This window comes from Manis pentadactyla, chromosome X, assembly GCF_030020395.1.
Source record: "Manis pentadactyla isolate mManPen7 chromosome X, mManPen7.hap1, whole genome shotgun sequence".
NCBI classification, from domain to species: domain Eukaryota; kingdom Metazoa; phylum Chordata; class Mammalia; order Pholidota; family Manidae; genus Manis; species Manis pentadactyla.
Window position 1 is genome coordinate 112,233,368 of NC_080038.1, and position 17,898 is coordinate 112,251,265.

Genomic DNA, 17,898 nt, shown 5'->3' on the forward strand with positions numbered 1-17,898 from the left:
CTGCAGGGCCCTAGACTATCCTGAGGGCCACCCCACCCACGGCAGCTCAGGAGATTATCCCAAAGACTGCTCCTAGCGTGCGGGTAACCGACATAAGCAGTGGAGAAAGTCAAGGCAACCAGCAAGCAGGAAGGGACTTTGTTTTCCCAACTGACAGATGCGCGACATGCCTGCGACCACTTCTATCACAATGAAAAGGCAGAAGAATCTGGTCCAGTCAAAAATCACTCAGACAACCCCAGAGAGAGGACATAGTGAGATAGATATAACCAATTTTCCTGAAAAAGAATACAAAATAAAAGTCATAACCATGCTGATGAAGCTGCAGAGAAATATGCAAGAGCTAAAGGATGAAATCTGGAGGGAGATTACAGAAATGAAACAATCTATACAAGGTCTTAAGAGCAGAATGGACGAGGTACGAGAGACTGTTAATGGAATAGAAATCAGAGAACAGGAATACAGAGAAGCTGAGGCAATGAGAGATAAAAGGATCTCTAGAAATGAATGAATATTAAGAGAACTGTGTGACCAATCTAAACAGAACAATATTTGTATTATAAGGGTACCAGAAGAAGAGAGAGAAAAAGGGATCGAAAGTGTATTTGAAGAAATAATTCTGAAAACTTACCCAAACTAGTCTCTCAGACCATGGAAGCCCACAGATCTCCGAACAAAAGGGACCCAAGGAGGACAACACCAAGATATATAATAATTAAAATGGCAAAGATCAAAGACTACGACAGAGTAGTAAAGGCAGCCAGAGAGAGAAAAAAAGATCACCTACAAAGGAAAATCCATCAGGCTATCATCAGACTTCTCAACAGAAACTTTACAGGCCAGAAGAGAATGGCATGATATATTTAATGCAATGAAACAGAAGGGCCTTGAACCAACCATACTGTATCCAGCATGATTATCATTTAAATTTGCAGGAGGGATTAAACAATTTCCAAACAAGCAAAAGTTGAGGGAATTTGCCTCCTGCAAAACAACTTTATAGGATATTTTAAAGGGACTTCTCTAGATGGAAGCACTCCTAAGGCTAAATAGATGTCACCAGAGAAAATAAAATCACAGCAAAGAAAGCAGACCAACGAAATACTAACTAAAGGCAAAAAAATAAACTATCCACAAAGGCAGTCAAAGGAAAGAAAAACGAATACAGAATAAAACACCTAACATATAACAAATGGAGGAGGAAGAATAAGAAGGGAGAGAAATAAAGATCATCAGACTGTGTTTATAATAGCTTAATAAGAAAGTTAGATGGGTAGATAGTAAAGAAGCTACCCTTGAACCTTTTGTAACCACGAATCCAAACCCTGCAATGGTAATAAGTAGATATCTTTTGATAATCACCTTAAATGTAAATGGACTGAATGCACCCATCAAAAGACACAGAGTAATAGTATGGATAAAAAAGCAAGTCCCATCTATATGCTGCTTACAAGAGACTCACCTCAAACCCAAAGACATACACAGACTAAAAGTCAAGGGATGGAAAAAGATACTTCATGCAAACAATAGGGAGAAAAAAGCAGGTGTCGCAGTACTTGTATCAGACAAAATAGACTTCAAAACAAAGAAAGTAACAAGAGATAAAGAAGGACATTACATAATGATAAAGGGGGCAGTCCAACAAGAGGATATAACTATTATAAATAACCATGCACCCAACTCAGGAGCACCAACATATCTGAAACAAATACTAACAGAATTAAAGGAAGAAATAGAATGCAATGCATTCATTTTAGGAGACTTCAACACACCACTCACTCCAAAGGACAGATAAACCAGGCAGAAAATAAGTAAGGAGAGAGAGGCACTGAACAACACTTTAGAAAAGATGGACCTAACAGACATCTATACAACACTCCACCCAAAATCAGCAGGATACACACACATTCTTCTCAAGTGCACATGGAACATTTTCCAGAATACACCACATGGTAGGCCACAAAAAGAGCCTCAGTAAAGTCAAAAAGACTGAAATTCTACCAACCATCTTCACAGATCACAAAGGTATAAAACTAGACATAAACTGTACAAAAAAAACCAAAAAGGCTCTCAAACACATGGAGGCTTAACAACATGCTCCTAAATAATCAATGTATCAATGACCACATTAAAACAGAGATCAAGGAATATATGGGGACAAATGACAACAGCACAAAGCCCCAATTTCTGTGGGATGCAGCGACGGCAGTACTAAAAGCAAAGTATATAGCAATACAGGCCTATTTAAAGAAGGAAGAACAATCCCAAATGAATAGTCTATAGTCACAATTTTTGAAACTGGAAAAAGAAGAACAAATGAGGTGCAAAGTCAGTAGAAGGAGGGACATAATAAAGATCAGAGAAGAAATAAATAAAATTGAGAGGAAAAAAACAACAGAAAAAAAATCAATGAAACCAAGAACTGGTTCTTTGAGAAAATAAAATACATAAACCCCTAGCCAAACTTATTATGAGAAAAAGAGAATCTTCATACATAAACAGAATGAGAAATGAGAAAGGAAAAATCATGACAGACCCCACAGAAATACAAAGAATTATGAAAGAATACTATGAAAATCTATATGCTAAGAAGCTGGATAAACTAGAAGAAATGGACAACGTCCTAGAAAAATACAACCTTCCAAGACCACCAAGGAAGAAACAGAAAATCTAAGCAATTACCAGCAACAAAATTGAATCAGGAATCAAAAAACTACCCAAGAACAAAACCACCAAGCCAGATGGATTCACTGCTGAATTTTACCAGACATATAAAGAAGACATAATATCCATTCTCCTTAAAGTTTTCCAAAAAATAAAAGCACAGGAAATACTCCCAAACTCATTCTATGAAGCCAGCATCACTCTAATATCAAAACCAGGCAAAGACACCACAAAAAAAGAAAATTACAGACCAATATCCCTGATGAACATAGATGCAAAAATACTCATCAAAATATAAGCAAACCGAATTCAAAAATACATCAAGAGGATCATACATCATGATCAAGTGGGATTCATCTCAGGTATGCAAGAATTGTACAACATTCGAAAATCCATCAACATCATCCACCACATCAACAAAAAGAATGACATAAACCACATGATCATCTCCACAGACGCTGAAAAAGCATTCAACAAAATTCAACATCCATTCACGATAAAAACTCTCAACAAAATTGGTAAGAGCAAAACTACCTCAATATAATAAAGGTCATATATGACAAACCCACAGCCAACATCATACTTAACAGTGAGAAGCTGAAAGCTTTTCCTCTAAGATTGGGAACAAGACAGGGATGCCCAATCTCCCCACTGTTATTCAACATAGTACTGGAGGTCCTAGCCATGGCAATCAGACAAAACAAAGAAAGAAAAGGCATCCAGATTGGCAAGGAAGAAGTCAAATTGTCCCTGTTTGCAGATGACATGATATTGTACATAAAAAACCCTAAAGACTCCACTACAAAATTACTAGAACTAGTATGTGAATTCAGCAAAGTTACAGGATACAGAATTAACATACAGGAATCTGTTGCTTTCCTATATACTAACGATGAACTAACAGAAAGACAAATCAGGAAAACAATTCCATTCACAATTGCATCAAAAAGAATAAAATACCTAGAAATAAACCTAACCAAGGAAGTGAAAGACCTATACCCTGAGAACTACAAGACACTCTTAAGAGAAATTAAAGAGGACACTAACAAATGGAAACTCATCCCATGCTCTTGGCTAGGAAGAATTAATATTGTCAAATGGCCATTCTGCCTAAAGCAATCTACAGATTCAATGCAATCCCTATCAAAGTACCAACAGCATTCTTCAACGAACTGGAACAAACAGTTCTAAAATTCATATGGAACCACAAAGGACCCCAAATAGCCAAAGCAATACTGAGAAGGAAGAATAAAGCAGGGGGGATCTCGCTTCCCAACTTTAAGCTCTACTACAAAGCCACAGTAATCAAGACAATTTGGTACTGGCACAAGAACAGACCCATAGACCAATGGAACAGAATAGAGAGTCCAGATATTAACCCAAACATATATGGTCAATAAATATATGATAAAGGAGCCATGGATATACAATGGGGAAATGACAGCCTCTTCAACAGTTGGTGTTGGCAAAACTGGACAGCTACATGTAAGAGAATGAAACTGGATTATTGTCTAACCCCATACACAAAAGTAAATTCGAAATGGATCAAAGACCTGAATGTAAGTCATGAATCCATAAAACTCTTAGAAAAAAACACAGGCAACAATCTCTTGGACATGAACATGAGCAACTTCTTCATGAACATATTTCCCCAGGCAAGGGAAACAAAAGCAAAAATGAACAAGTGGGACTGTATCAAGCTGAAAAGCTTCTGTACAGCAAAGGACACCATCAACAGAACAAAAAGACATCCTACAGTATGGGAGTATGGGAGAATATATTCATAAATGGCATATCCGATAAAGGGTTAACATCTGAAATATATAAAGAGCTCAGACACCTCAAACATAAAAGAAAATAGGCCAATTAAAAAATGGGCAGCAGATCTGAACAGACAGTTCTCCAAAGAAGAAATTCAGATGGCCAAGAGTTGTGGGCTGTCTAGCTTGTGATCAGCCAGGAGCCCTCTCCTATAGTTGTCTGCACTGACAGCTGGGCTGTCTATCAGGGCTTGACCCTGTGGCTACCAACCTGATACCATGCCAACTGGCTGGTTGGTCACCGACCCCTTTTGGGGGCAAGAATTATGGCAAGACTTATGGGCCTGTGGTCAGACCAAAATAATTACAGTATACCATGTGACAGGTCACTTGCCACTGGCATCCCCAGGAAATGATGAGGCAGATAAATTGGCCCAGATACGTTGGTTAGAAGGAAAGCCTGCCTCTGATGTAGCCTAATGGCTACATCAGCGTTTGTTGCATGCAGGGCAAAAGACAATGTGGGCTGTAGCCCATCGGTGGGGCTTGCCTTTGACCTTCGAAGAAGTTAGTAGAGCCCAGTAGAAGTGTTTAGTGTGCTCCAAAAGGGACTTACACCGAGTTCCACAGCAACATGGAACAGTAGCTAAGGGGCCTATACCCCATGTCAGGTGGCAGATAGACTATATTGGGCCTCTACCTGGGTCAGAAGGATATCGGTATGTGATGGCTTATGTGGACACAGCTACTGGACTTCTGGTTGCTTTTCCTACCCGTTGTGCAGACCAGCAGGCAACCAAAAGAGGCCTGGAGCATCTCTTTGCTGCCTATGGCTGACCACAGGTGATTGAGTGATCAGGGAACCCATTTTACTGGGCATACACTCCAAGAATGGGTACGACAGCTGGGAATCAAGTGGAAGTTTCATGTGCCATACAATCCTACTGCAGCAGGCATGAGAGGCACAATGGCTTGTTAAAATCCGGACTAAAGTCAGATACCAATAGTCTGCGGGGATGGTCAGTCTGCTTATGGACCGTGATACAGCGTTTGAATGAGAGACCCCAAAAGGGAGCTTTGAGCCCCATAGTCATGTTAACACATATGGCTGCCTCCCCTATACAACTACAAGTACAAACCAAGGAAGAATCACTGAAGCCAAAGTTTGGCCACCAGAATAACATACTGCTGCCAGCACCAACTGCACTGAACTCCAGAGACTCCATTGAGTGGACGTGGCCTTGGACCTTTAGACACATGGACCAACGATGGCTGGCTCTCCTGGCACCTTGGGGACAAGGCCTGAAAGCTGGCCTCCTGTGTATTCCTGGAATAACAGCAGAGTGGATGCCAAAGGTCACAGTAGTGTATCCTGAACGGCCAGAAGGTAAGAGCATCTTACCAGGGAGTTTTGTTTTATCATTATGGCCAGTGCATGCACCTCCAGTAGCACTATATATAGACCCTTCAGTAACCCCCATGGGGAAAGGAGTAAAAGTATGGTATACTAGACCTGGAGAGGAGCCCCTTCCTGCTACAGTCCTATCACAGGACCACTCTCTTGCATGCATCCTACTTGATGGACAAGATTTGCCTATGTTGGTGGCATTAAAACATGTGTCTTATCGTCCCTAAAGTCTTTGTGGATTGGGAACTTCCTCTGGCTTGAGGATTATTATAATTTTTGTATGAAAATCTTGCTGTATCTTAATTTTTATTATCTCTAAGTTGTTGTTATCCTCTGTTGCTATTGTGGAATCTGGTTACAGTGCACCAGCTTTCTTGCACAAGGACCACTGCAGAAGATGGAAAGCGTGTAGATTGTAATGCGAGAATCCTGGAGGGGTGGTGTGTGGGGAAGTTGGGGTTCCCATGGCCAGGATCTGCACTGAACTTAAACCATATGATGATGTACCTGGCCTGTTGCTGGGCTGCCGCTTCAACACCTGTAGGCAATAAGCTATTATTGTGCTATATAGAGAGCTTGGCCCATTGCTCTGGACGGAGGCAGAGACACTAGTGCTCGACCTACCGCTGGAGAACAAGCCGGGTAATAAACCCTTTCACTCCAAGAACGTTTTGCTGTCGATTTCTTTGGTCACAGTGAATCCATAGCGAACTTGCCCGGGGCTGAAACCCATTGGCAAGACAACCATAAAGTGCTCCACGACCTGGGGAGGGGGCTGCTCCTCTCCTTGGGGAACTTTCAGCTGCTGGGTCTTTATTTTCTTTACAAGCATTGGGTGTGCTTTCAATACAGGAGGCACCAGTGCCTCCGGCACCACCCCTTCATCCTTCCCCAGCTCCTCCATTTCTGGGGCTGATGGCACCTTTCTCTCCCCTCCCCCGAGTGCCTCCTCTGCTACAATCTTTACCTTTTCTACTGTGCCTCGCAGCAATGCTACCTCTGTCTTCAGAAGGTCTCTTACCTTCAGCTCAGTGCTTCGCAGCTGATGTTCTCATGCCACCTTGGCCTGTGCTTCCCTCAGGAGTTCGTCCTTTTCCTTGATGGCCTCTTTCTCCTTCAGAACACCTGGCAGCGCTGCCATCTCGTCTCCTATCGCACCTTGCTGCCGGCGCTCTCGGGCTGCCTCCTCCCACATCCAGGCCATCTCCTTCTCAGGGAATCCACAAAAGTTTACAGCCGCATTCTCGTGCCGCCTCCTCCAGCATCAATACCATTTCCCTCCTCATGGCATCCACAGAAGTCTGCAGCTCGCGTTCTTGTGCCGCCTCTTGCAACAATGCCATTTCCCTCCTCAGGGAATCTACTGAAGTTTGCAGCTCTCATTCTCACGTCGCCATTTCTTGGGTCTCCTCTGTAGACCCTTTTAAGACTGTGAGAAGCAGCCAACCCACAGTCCCCGCTGCCTCCCGGGCACTTTGCTTCTCAAAGGATCTACTTATTATACCAAGGGCCACCCCTACCGTCTCAGGTGTCACCTCCACTTGCCTCCAGTCCTGGGGTGGGGCCCAGGCCTCTAGGAGGCAAGCCACCCCAGACCATACCCATTGGGGGACAGTCCACTGTCTCCCCATTCACAGGGGCAGCCCGCTGAAGTACCCCTCCCATAAGGGCAGCCTTTCTTTTTCCTTGGTCAACAGTGAACCCTGCTGACTTTTGCCAATTGTCTTGCTAATGGATTTCAGCCCCGGGCAAGTTCGCTGTGGATTCAGTGTGACCAAAGAAATCGATGGCAAAACGTTCTTGAGGTGAAAGGGTTTATTACCCAGCTTCTTTTAGAGCACTAGCGTCTCTACCTCCACCTCCACCTCCACCCAGAGCACTGGGCGGAGCTCTCTATATAGCGCAATAATAGCTTATTGCCTACAGGTGTTGAAGCGGTAGCCCAGCAACAGACCAGTTACATCATCAGGTGGTTTATGTTCAGTGTGGATCCCGGCCATAGGAACCCCAACTTCCCCACACCCTTCAAAGATCAAATTAGGATATTGAGGAAAAAAATCACCACTTGTGGATATTTTGAGGTTGAGGGACCATAAAGAATAGTGACTGGGAACTGGGAGCATTGCCTGGAAAAGGGAGAATTAGGTGGGGCATCTCAACACAGAAAGGACCTGGGCAGTCCTGAGGTAGCCTCATGCCTGGGTCCACGGGACCCATGGGAACGGAGGGAGAGAGGGAAGAGGCTCACATGGGTAGAGGGTCAGGATGCCTTGCGATATTATGAGAGGGAACATAATTCAAACTGCCACTGAAGTCTACCTTGGATGTTTAAAAAAATCTTGATGTTAAAAGTGCAACAGGGATTGTAGTAGCTGCAGTTGATGAAAATTTCATTTTCAGAACCCTTTGGAAGTTCCAGGTGAGGTTCGAAACTCTAGGCATTATTGATAGTGTCCAGAAGGTTGTTAATCATACACATGCTCAGAATGCAGATTTCCTTCTCAATTTTGATATGCTTTATGATGACTCTACTCATAATCCATGTAGCAGAACAAAATTTTTCCCCTTGGAGGAAGATGACAGTTACGTGCTTGCTCTGTACAACTCAGAATGGTATCTTGCCCATTCCCAAAACAGCAATTACAAACTTCAAGCAGAAAATTCAGTTCAACTTTAGGCAAACTTGGAGCAAATGCCAATATGGCAGGTGGCTCCAGTTACTACTGCCATATTCTCCCTCCATCCCTTTCTTAAGAAGACACATCTGTGGCCCTATCACAGGTGTCTTAAGAATTGGCATGGTAACCTCACCTTCTCCTCTTGTGAAAGTGAAGCCTTTCAATACACAGCCCTCAAACCCCCACTACTTGCCCCGGAGACACAGAAACACAGAACATGCGATGCTGGATGGGTTGCAGGCCCATGCTGTTTCTCTTTGCAATTACTTTAATTCTCAAAAATAACCCCTTGACTTCTCTGAACTTCTCACAAGAGAAACTGAAAAGATGAGGAGGGGGGCAGGAACATGCATCTAACAACACTGTCTCACACTACGTTTATTACCTCAAGCCCATTTCCTTCACAAAGTGAAGCTTTTGCAGAATTTATAAAGGAGGGCCTTAAACAGGCTCTGAAAGGGTTTTAAAGTACTCCTTAAAGTTCACAGAAATTGGATTTGCCAAATGTTCAAAAATAATTATGATGAATCACAATCGTGAAGAAACAGTTTTCTGTCTTTATTACAAAGTTATTTTTAAGTGTTTCTTCATGAATCATATAAAATAACTGATGGCAACATAAACTGCCATCTTCATGACTATTTCTGAGAGAGGGAAACTCTAGTTTAAAAGAGGAAATCAATATTTTAATTGAAAAAACTATTTTCTGCACAGTAAAAGAAATGATACAGTAATACAACAATATACTCCCAAAGGTAAATTGTATTATTTAATATAACTATTTTTAAATTTTGATGCAACTTTTATCCATAGTAAAGCTCTAAATTACCTTGGTAAAATGGCAAATTCTTCTAGATTATTCAACTCTCTCAGGATCAGAGCAATATTGTATTTTAGTTTTTCAAAATGGAACCAATTTTTTTTAAGAGAGAGACATACTGATGATAGAATGTATGAATTCTCTGTACAGACTGGTTTCTATTCAAAGTGAAGGGAGGAACACTGAATTCTTTCACAGGCATTAATACCACATACTATTCTTTTGTTTAGAAAAAAAAGGAAGTATTTTTGTAAAAGAATGTTATCTCTAGTCTCAGATCCTTCTGTTCTCATAACCACCACCATGAATATCAAGCATCTGTTGTATTGACACTCATATTCTCAGGACATGATGTTCTGAATTGAGTGGAGGGCACTGGGTGCTTACAGAATTGCACTGAGATGCTACCACTAACTAGACTTCTCATAGCATGTTTTCCTCCCACAATGACAGTTGGCATTTCTGAGAACACCCATCAAGTTGTGTTATATAAATTACATGTCGACATTTCCCATTAGATTGTGAACTTACTGAGGGTTAGGGACATGCCTTTTTTGTATCTTCAGTATGATCCAAAACAGTGCCTCAAACATCATTATGATGATAAAGACAACGATGATAATAATGACACTTACGGAGCACTTACTATGTACTAGACCCTATATTCTAAGCTCTTTATGTGATTAGCTTAGTTAAGCCTCAAAATGACCCTATGTGGGAGGTACTATTTCTTTCCATTTTACAAATCAGGAAACTGAGGTACCAACAGGTTGAGTAGCTTGTCCAAGACTATACAGCTAAGTTGGTTGCAGAGTCAGGATCTGAACCCAAGCAGTCCAGCTCCAAAGTAATGCTCTTTACCTCTAAACGGTATGCTTTGCTCCCTAAAGTAGGTGTTCAGTAATTTTCAAGACAAATATTCATTTGTTTGATTTTTCTCCAAACACATATTGGACCTTGAACATATAAATGAATGTAGTTTTTCAAAGATATTGCCCTGGGAAGCTTCTGTTGCTCAAAACCTTTGATAATTCCATTCTTTGGAACTGTTTTCAGAAGAAAAGTAGTCAATACATTGTGAACACAGCTCATTTTAAAATAAAGACAGTGTTATTCAGTTTGATGAATAACACTGTTTGAGAAATTATTTGCCTGACAGGCTTCTGAATAACATCTGTTTTCCAAAATCGCATGCTCCATTAAAAAGAAGGAAGACTGGCTATCATTAAAGACAGTCCAAAAATATGATACAGAGATATTTTTCAGTCAACTGACACACATTTACCGAGCAACTTCCCTTGTATAGCTTGGCCCCAGGGCTACAAAATCAAACAAGACAACTTCCCTACCTTCAAGAAGCACTCAGCCAGGTAAGTGAGATAGACGATCCAAAGTGACAAGTTCTTGACAGATGCAAGCACAGCATGCTCGTGGATCCCAGAGAAGGACACCAAACCCAGACTTGGAGATGAGGGCCAGCTTCCTGAAGGAGGAGGTAAGGTCTGATTTTCCAACAGAACAAGAACACAGACTCTCAAGGTGGCTACACTAATGGGAGACTGTCTTCGGATGAGTACACCCTCTCAGGTTTATTTTTAGAAGATAATTACCATGTTATTTCATGTTCACGTCTGGTACTCAAGGTGTTTTTGCCTTTAAATGAAACCTAGAAACAATTGTTGATGGCAGTCTAAAAGCTGCCTGAGTTTAAGTATGTTTGAGTGTTGTTTGCTTTGATTACTGAACCATTTACGAATCTTCAAAGTTTCCCTGAAGATTTTGTTGATGGAGTAAACAGAAAACAACCCAATATACTAAGGAGGCCATTGTTACCAGAATCTACTTGTATGTAGTGGGCACATGATGACACTTGTTTAATAAACAAAGGAAGGAGTAAATTCTTAATACTGATTCTCCTTAATTTAAACAAAATAGTGTGTTTCCTTCACTTCCTATGAACCAAGGTAGGACAGAATAACCCACACATGGAGAGGAATGGCTGCTCTGGTACATGCTTACACTTTTCTCAATATATCAATTTGGAGGACAGAGACTTTGGACCACGAGTGGTGGGAAATACAGAGGTCCTAGAAGAGGCTGCTCTTTTTTTGTGGTTTACTTGCCCTTAAAAAGCAAACAACCTGAGGATCACATAAAACTGTCCTTAGACTGGGGAGAAGGGCTTGAAAAGTGAGTAACATGGGTAGGCTCAGTGCTTAGATATAATGAAAGACAGTGGGAAGTGCTATACCCTAGTTGGATGCTGAGGCAAGAGTTTGAAGGCTCTCCTTTGTAACCCTCATCCCCTGATTCCAACTCTTAGGATTGTTATCAAGAGCAAGAAATAGAACACATATGAGGAAGCCCAGATGAGGCTTAGGAGAGGTCTCAGGCATGTGATGCTATCTGGGAAGAAGAGGTCTTTCTGGGATTTGAGAGTGAAATTATCCTGGGTAGGAGGACACACTGGGCACGTGAGAGAAAGAAATATCTGGTAGGCAAAGGGCACCAAAGACAAATTTGATCTGCTTCACAAGTATCCAGAGGCAGATCCACTGAGCTCAAAAGGGAAGGGGCAAGAGACAGTAGGAAAGAAAAGTATCTCCCTGCCTCCCATTTATTTACTTATTTAGCACATGAAATGTTTAAAGAACTGATAGGTTGCTGAAGGAGCTACAGAAGAAAAGTAATATAGTTCCTGCCTTCAAGCAATGTGTAATCCCAACTAACTTTGAGGCTGTACAGAAGTTACGCCTTGTTGCTAAGACATACAATAGTGAGAGAAATGGCAGAACATCTTTCTACAGACCTACCACATCTCCTCCCCACCACTACCATCCTTTGGGGCCAACAGTGAGATTACTCTTCTCTGGAAAGTTCCCTTTCAATCATATAACTATTTCTTTTGAGAGGCTGCACAATCATAGTTTTCAAGCACAAAGTCTGTGAATCCTCTGATTCTAGAGTCAACTCCAAGGGGACATTTGATGAACATTTCCCCAAATACTGATGTCATTAGGCTGTAAAGTCTATTTATCCCATCCACCCTTAACTATTCCAGACTCATGAAAATCTAGATGTGGAGTTTCAAAAGAATGCAGAATATTCTTTCAAATGATTTTCCTATGTGTGTTGAATACATAGGAAAATAAAAAACTCAATTAATATTCAAATTTTCAATAACTTACTGTGATAGTTAATTTTATGTGTCAACTCGACTGGGCCAAGGGGTGCTCAGATGAAATGTTATTTCTGAGTATGTCCCTGAGGGTGTTTCCAGATGAGATTAGCATTTGAATAGATAGAGTTAGGCTGCCCTCCCCAGTGTGCAGGCATCACCCAATCCATTGAGGGTCTGAATAGAACACAAAGACAGAGAAAAGAGGAATTCACCCCTTTTGCTTTGGGTCTCCCTGCTGAGTTGGGACACTGGTCTGGGATTTACATTGGTTCTCAGGCCTTTGGACTTGGACTGGAATTACAGCACGGATTTGCGTGGGTCTCCAGCGTGCAGACAGCAGAGCTTGGGGCTTCTCAGCCTCCATAATCATGTAAACCAATTCTTCATAATAAATCTCAATCCCTCTCTCACGTATATATATGAGATATATGTATATCTATCTGCTATTGGTTCTGTTTCTATGGAGAACCCTAATACACCTTAACTATTATATATTCAAACTTTTTTAGGAGTTGAATTCTCTTTTTAAGCAAACTCCACAAACAATATCCACACATAAAATATAAAAGAGCAATTCTGACTAAGGTACAGTGAGGGCCAGAGTTTTGACTTCTCAGCTCTCTTTTACCCATTCTCTAAGGAGACCCATGAAACACCTCATTATGCAGAATGCAGTTTAAAAACCACCAATGTAAAAATATTTTGTATAAAATCATTGATTTAGCAGATTAGCAGAAAACAAAGAACCTAAAAAAACCCTGATGCTCTGAGCAGCATTTAAGAATATTCACATGACATAGTCAACCTTTAATTTTCCACCCAAAAAAAGAGGTAACAATAGCACATGAAATCCAAAGATCAATAGTACTGAGTCCTGGAGAGCATGGTATTATGTTCTGGGGAAGCACAACAGAGTTATATTTCTCTTTGAGCTCAAATGAAGCCAGGTCTTCTTAATCTCAGCACTACTGACATTTTAAGCCAGATACTTCTTTGCTGGGAGGCAGAGGGAGGAGTTGGGTAGGGGGTATTGGCCTCTGATTATAGGGATGCTACCAAACAAACCAATATACTAAGAGACAACCAAAAATATCTCCAGACATTGCCAAATGTCCTCTGGGAGGTAACTGCTCCTATTTGAGAACCACTGATAAAAAAAAAAAAACAACCTATGTACCTGACTTAGTACACCAAAGTTTCTAATAACGTAACTGGCATAAACAATGCAGGTGATATTTAAATGGTGATGAGGATAACTTATACCCAGATAATTAAAAAGTTGACCATATTATTAGGTCTGATAACAGTTTTCTTGTTACCAGGAGAGTCAATTTAGATATCTTTCAACTTGGTTCCATGCAGAGGTCACTCTGTGGACTAAATTAGGGCAACCAAAAATTGTCTTCCCCCACTAACAGCTCCTCTGTTGACCCTACCATGGTACCTAAAATTATCAACTACTTTTTCTGTTCAGGAACACATTAAGCCCCCATAATTCGTTAACAATGAGCTTTGATTACTTTTTAAGATAAACATTTGCTGAAAAAGAACCCCAAGAAAAAGGGTCACAGCACAGTGTGGTACTGACAGGGAGACAGAGGAAGAAACACCCTGGGAGGCTATTGCGGACATGCATAGAGCTAAGTGCTTAGAGAATGACAATGAAGCAATGAACAAAGGGAAACGATATCTACTGAACACCTATTATGTGTCAAGTGTTCTTATATATCCTTACAGAAAACTCTGGGAAGTAGGTATTAGTCTGAACATTTTTACCTGATAATATTCTGAGGATTAGTGAGATTAAGTAGTTTGCTTGTACAGCTGGATAAGTGACAGCTGAACCCATGTCATTAGAACTGTAAGTACTATCACCACGCTGCCTTGATAATGAAACTGCCTGAATAAATATATCAAGCAGGGTCTGATCAAGAGAAAGAAATTGCATGAGTTATTTGATCAGAGAGAATTTAATATAAATACAAGTACTATATGATTCTACTTATATCAGGTAACAGACTAGTCAAACTTAGAGATAGAAAGTAGAAAGCGTTACCAGAGGCTGGAGCGAGAGGGGATGGAGAGTTGTTTGACAGGCATAGAATTTTGATTTTGCAAAACGAAGAGTTCTCAAGATAGATGGTGGTGATGGTTGCATAACAATGTGAGTGTACTTAATGCCACTGAACTGTACAGTTAAAACGGTTTAAATGGCAAATTTGTTTATGCATATTTTACAATTTTTAAAAACTAAAGAAGATGAAATAAAGACATTTTAGACATACAAAAGCCTAAAGAAGTCATCACCAGCAGACCTGAATTATAATAAACATTGAAGGATATCCTTTAAGCAGAAGGAAAATGACACCAGATGGAAATATAGATCTATATGAAGTAATGAAGAATATTAGAAACAGAAGCTTCATAAATAAATATGTAAGGTATTTTCCTTATTTCTTATATCTCTTTTAAAGATAACTGACTATAAACAAAAATAATAAAAATGTACTGTGGGCTTCATAACTTACGTAGAAGTCAACTGTATGAAAATGACAGTATAAAGGCCAGAAGGGAAATGGAGGTGTACTAATGTACGGTTTTTATATTATCTGTGAAGTGACAGAATATCACTTGAAAACAGACTATGATAAGCTAAAGATCTATATATACACTCTAAAGAAACCACTAAAATAACAAAACAAAGAATTATAACTAAAATGCCACAAGAGAAATATGAAAACTAAAACATATTCAATTAATCCAACAGAGGGCAGAAAAAGGAAAAAAGCAGAACAAACTACAGATGGTACAGAGAGAAAATAAAGAGCAAGGCAAAAGATTTAAAACTAATTATATCATCACATTAGATATAAATGGTCTAAATACCTTGTATTAGTTTCCTTTGCTACTGTAACAAATTACTACAAATTTAGTGGCTTAAAACAACACAAATTTATTGCCTTACAGCTCTGTAGGTCAGAAATCTGACATGGGTCTCATTGAGCTAAAACCAAGGTGTTAGCAGGGCTACATGTCTCCCAGAAGCTCCAGAGGAGAATGTTTCCTTATCTTTTCCAGCTTCTAGGGGCCACTTGCATTCCTTAGCTCATGGCCCCTTCCTCCATATTCAAAACAGATCACTCAAACCTCTGCTCTGTCATTACCCCTCCTTCTACTCTGACCCTCTCACCTTCCAATTATGGACTTTTGTGATTATCAGGCCCACCCCAATAATCCAGGATAATCTTCTCACATCAAAATCCTTAACTTATCACACCTACAACATCTCTTTTGCCATGTAAGGTAACATATTTACAGGTTCACAGGATAAGGATGTAGACATCTTTGGGGGTCCATTATTATCTACTATACATTTCAGTTGAAAGGAAGACTATTACACTAGATAAAAAAGAAAGACCCAAGTGTATGCTGTCTACAATAAGCACTCTTTACATATAAATGCACAAATAAGTTAAAAGTACAAATATGGGAAAACATATACTGTGTAGGCTGAGTGGTGACCCCAAATATATGTGAATGTCCTAATTCCCAGAACCTGTAAATATTACCTTACATGGCAAAAGATGTGACTAACCTAAGGATTTTGAGAGGAAGAGCTTATCCAGCAGCTCTAAATGCAATCATGAGACAGGGACCGTGGGATTAGGCAGAGTAGGGTGAGGGCCTCCAGAGAAAAAGCAGAGCAAGATAATTACAGTCAGAACAATATAACAATGTGCAAAGAAGTCCCTATTGAAACTCTGTGTTAAGCATTACGCAAAGTCAGGGTCACACTGATTCTCTAGGGTAAAGATACCAAGACTAGGAATATAGACATCTTCAGTGAGATCAGTTAAAGCTCAAAAGGCCGGGAGCAACTTGGCCTGGAATGTTTGAGTGTTCTGCAGATAAAGAGAAATGTCTCAGCATAACCCGTGACTTCACTGTATCAATTATCATGACACTGTAAAATTTACCTTAGCCTGCAAAAAGGCCCAGCTTATTTCTAACTGTACCTATATGCTGTGTTTCCTTCTCTGATCCTAATTAAGTAATCTGCAACCTGAGCAAAAGATTAATTCAATAAATAAGCCCAGCTATAAACATCCCCAAAAGTTAAGAAGATTCCTAACACACTCTAGCAAACAAGCAATAGCCCAGCCCAGCTTGGGGGCAGGGCAGGCCATCTTAATTGACATGCTCCCAGAGGGAAACTGCTATCCTGAGAAAGAAAGGATCAGAGCAGCAAATTTCTTCTGTTACTCATCAAAAATGAGCATTCTGGGACCACTCAACAAGTCTGCACCCCTAACCCTTTACTCCCACTCCTGAAAATCCTCAACCGTGCATAAAACCCCTAGACAATGAGCCAATCACGGACTCTCTTGTCCCCTCCTGGCGTGAGCCAGGAGTTCTGTCCTCTCACTTTATCTCTAAATAAAAGCCTCTGCCTGGTTCTCCTACCTTGAGTGCTTGCTAAGTTCATTCTTCGGCTCCACAAACAAGAACCCCGGCATCAACCATACATATCCTTATAAGGGAGATACAAAGAGGGATTAGACACAGACATGAGAAAGCATTATGAAGACAGAATAGAGAAAGAGATGCAACCACAAGCCAAAGAATGCTAACAGCCACCAGAAGCTGGAAGAGGCAAGAAAAGGTTTCTCCTCTAGATCCTGAGGATGGAATGCAGTAATGTCTCTACCTTGGTTTTGGACTTCTCACCTGCAGAACTGTGTGACAATAAGTATCTTTTGTTTTAAGCCACCAAGATTTTGGTAATTTTTTATGGCAGCTGCAGAAACTAATAAACCTAGTTAACTATGCTAACACCAAATAACAGGAGAGATGGATGGTTATATTAATAACAGACAGCTAGGGAAAAAAAATAACAGCTAGATTTCACAGCAAGTAATATTACCTGGGATGACAATTATAAAGGGGTCAGTTAATCAAGAGGATATTACAATCTTAAATGTTTATGCACCTAATAATAAAGTTTTAAAATACATGATGAAAAATTTATACAAAGTATATATATTCTCACATCAATGGAATTAAATTAGACTCTAGTTACAGAAAGATCTGGAAATCCTCAGATATTTGGAAACTAAGTAACACATTTATAAATAACACGTGTCAAAGAAAAATCAAAAGGGAAATTGAAAAAATTTTTTAACTATACAAAATGAAAATACAACATATCAAAATGTGTGAGATGTCATTAAGTGGTATTAGAGGAAACTATAGCACTAAATGCATATGTAAGAAAAGAAGATTTTAGATCAGTGATACCAGCTTCTAGCTTAAGAAACTAGAAAAAGTAGATTAACTTAAACCCAAAGTAAGAGGAAGCAGAAATCAATGAAATAGAGAACAGAAAA

The 17,898-nt window shown here is 40.1% G+C and overlaps 1 protein-coding gene across 2 annotated transcripts in view; it reads right to left on the minus strand.

The window, feature by feature from the left end:
* Window positions 1-17,898, minus strand: part of LONRF3 (LON peptidase N-terminal domain and ring finger 3) — a 144,112-nt gene that overhangs the window by 58,642 nt on the left and 67,572 nt on the right. Inside the window, exon 4 of one of the 2 annotated variants that reach the window (XM_036920213.2) lies at window positions 10,680-10,813. The exons of the other annotated variant lie outside the window; for it this stretch is intronic. The gene's annotated coding sequence lies outside the window, so the exon portion shown is untranslated. The remainder of the gene's footprint in view (window positions 1-10,679; window positions 10,814-17,898) is intronic. 2 annotated transcript variants of the gene reach the window in all.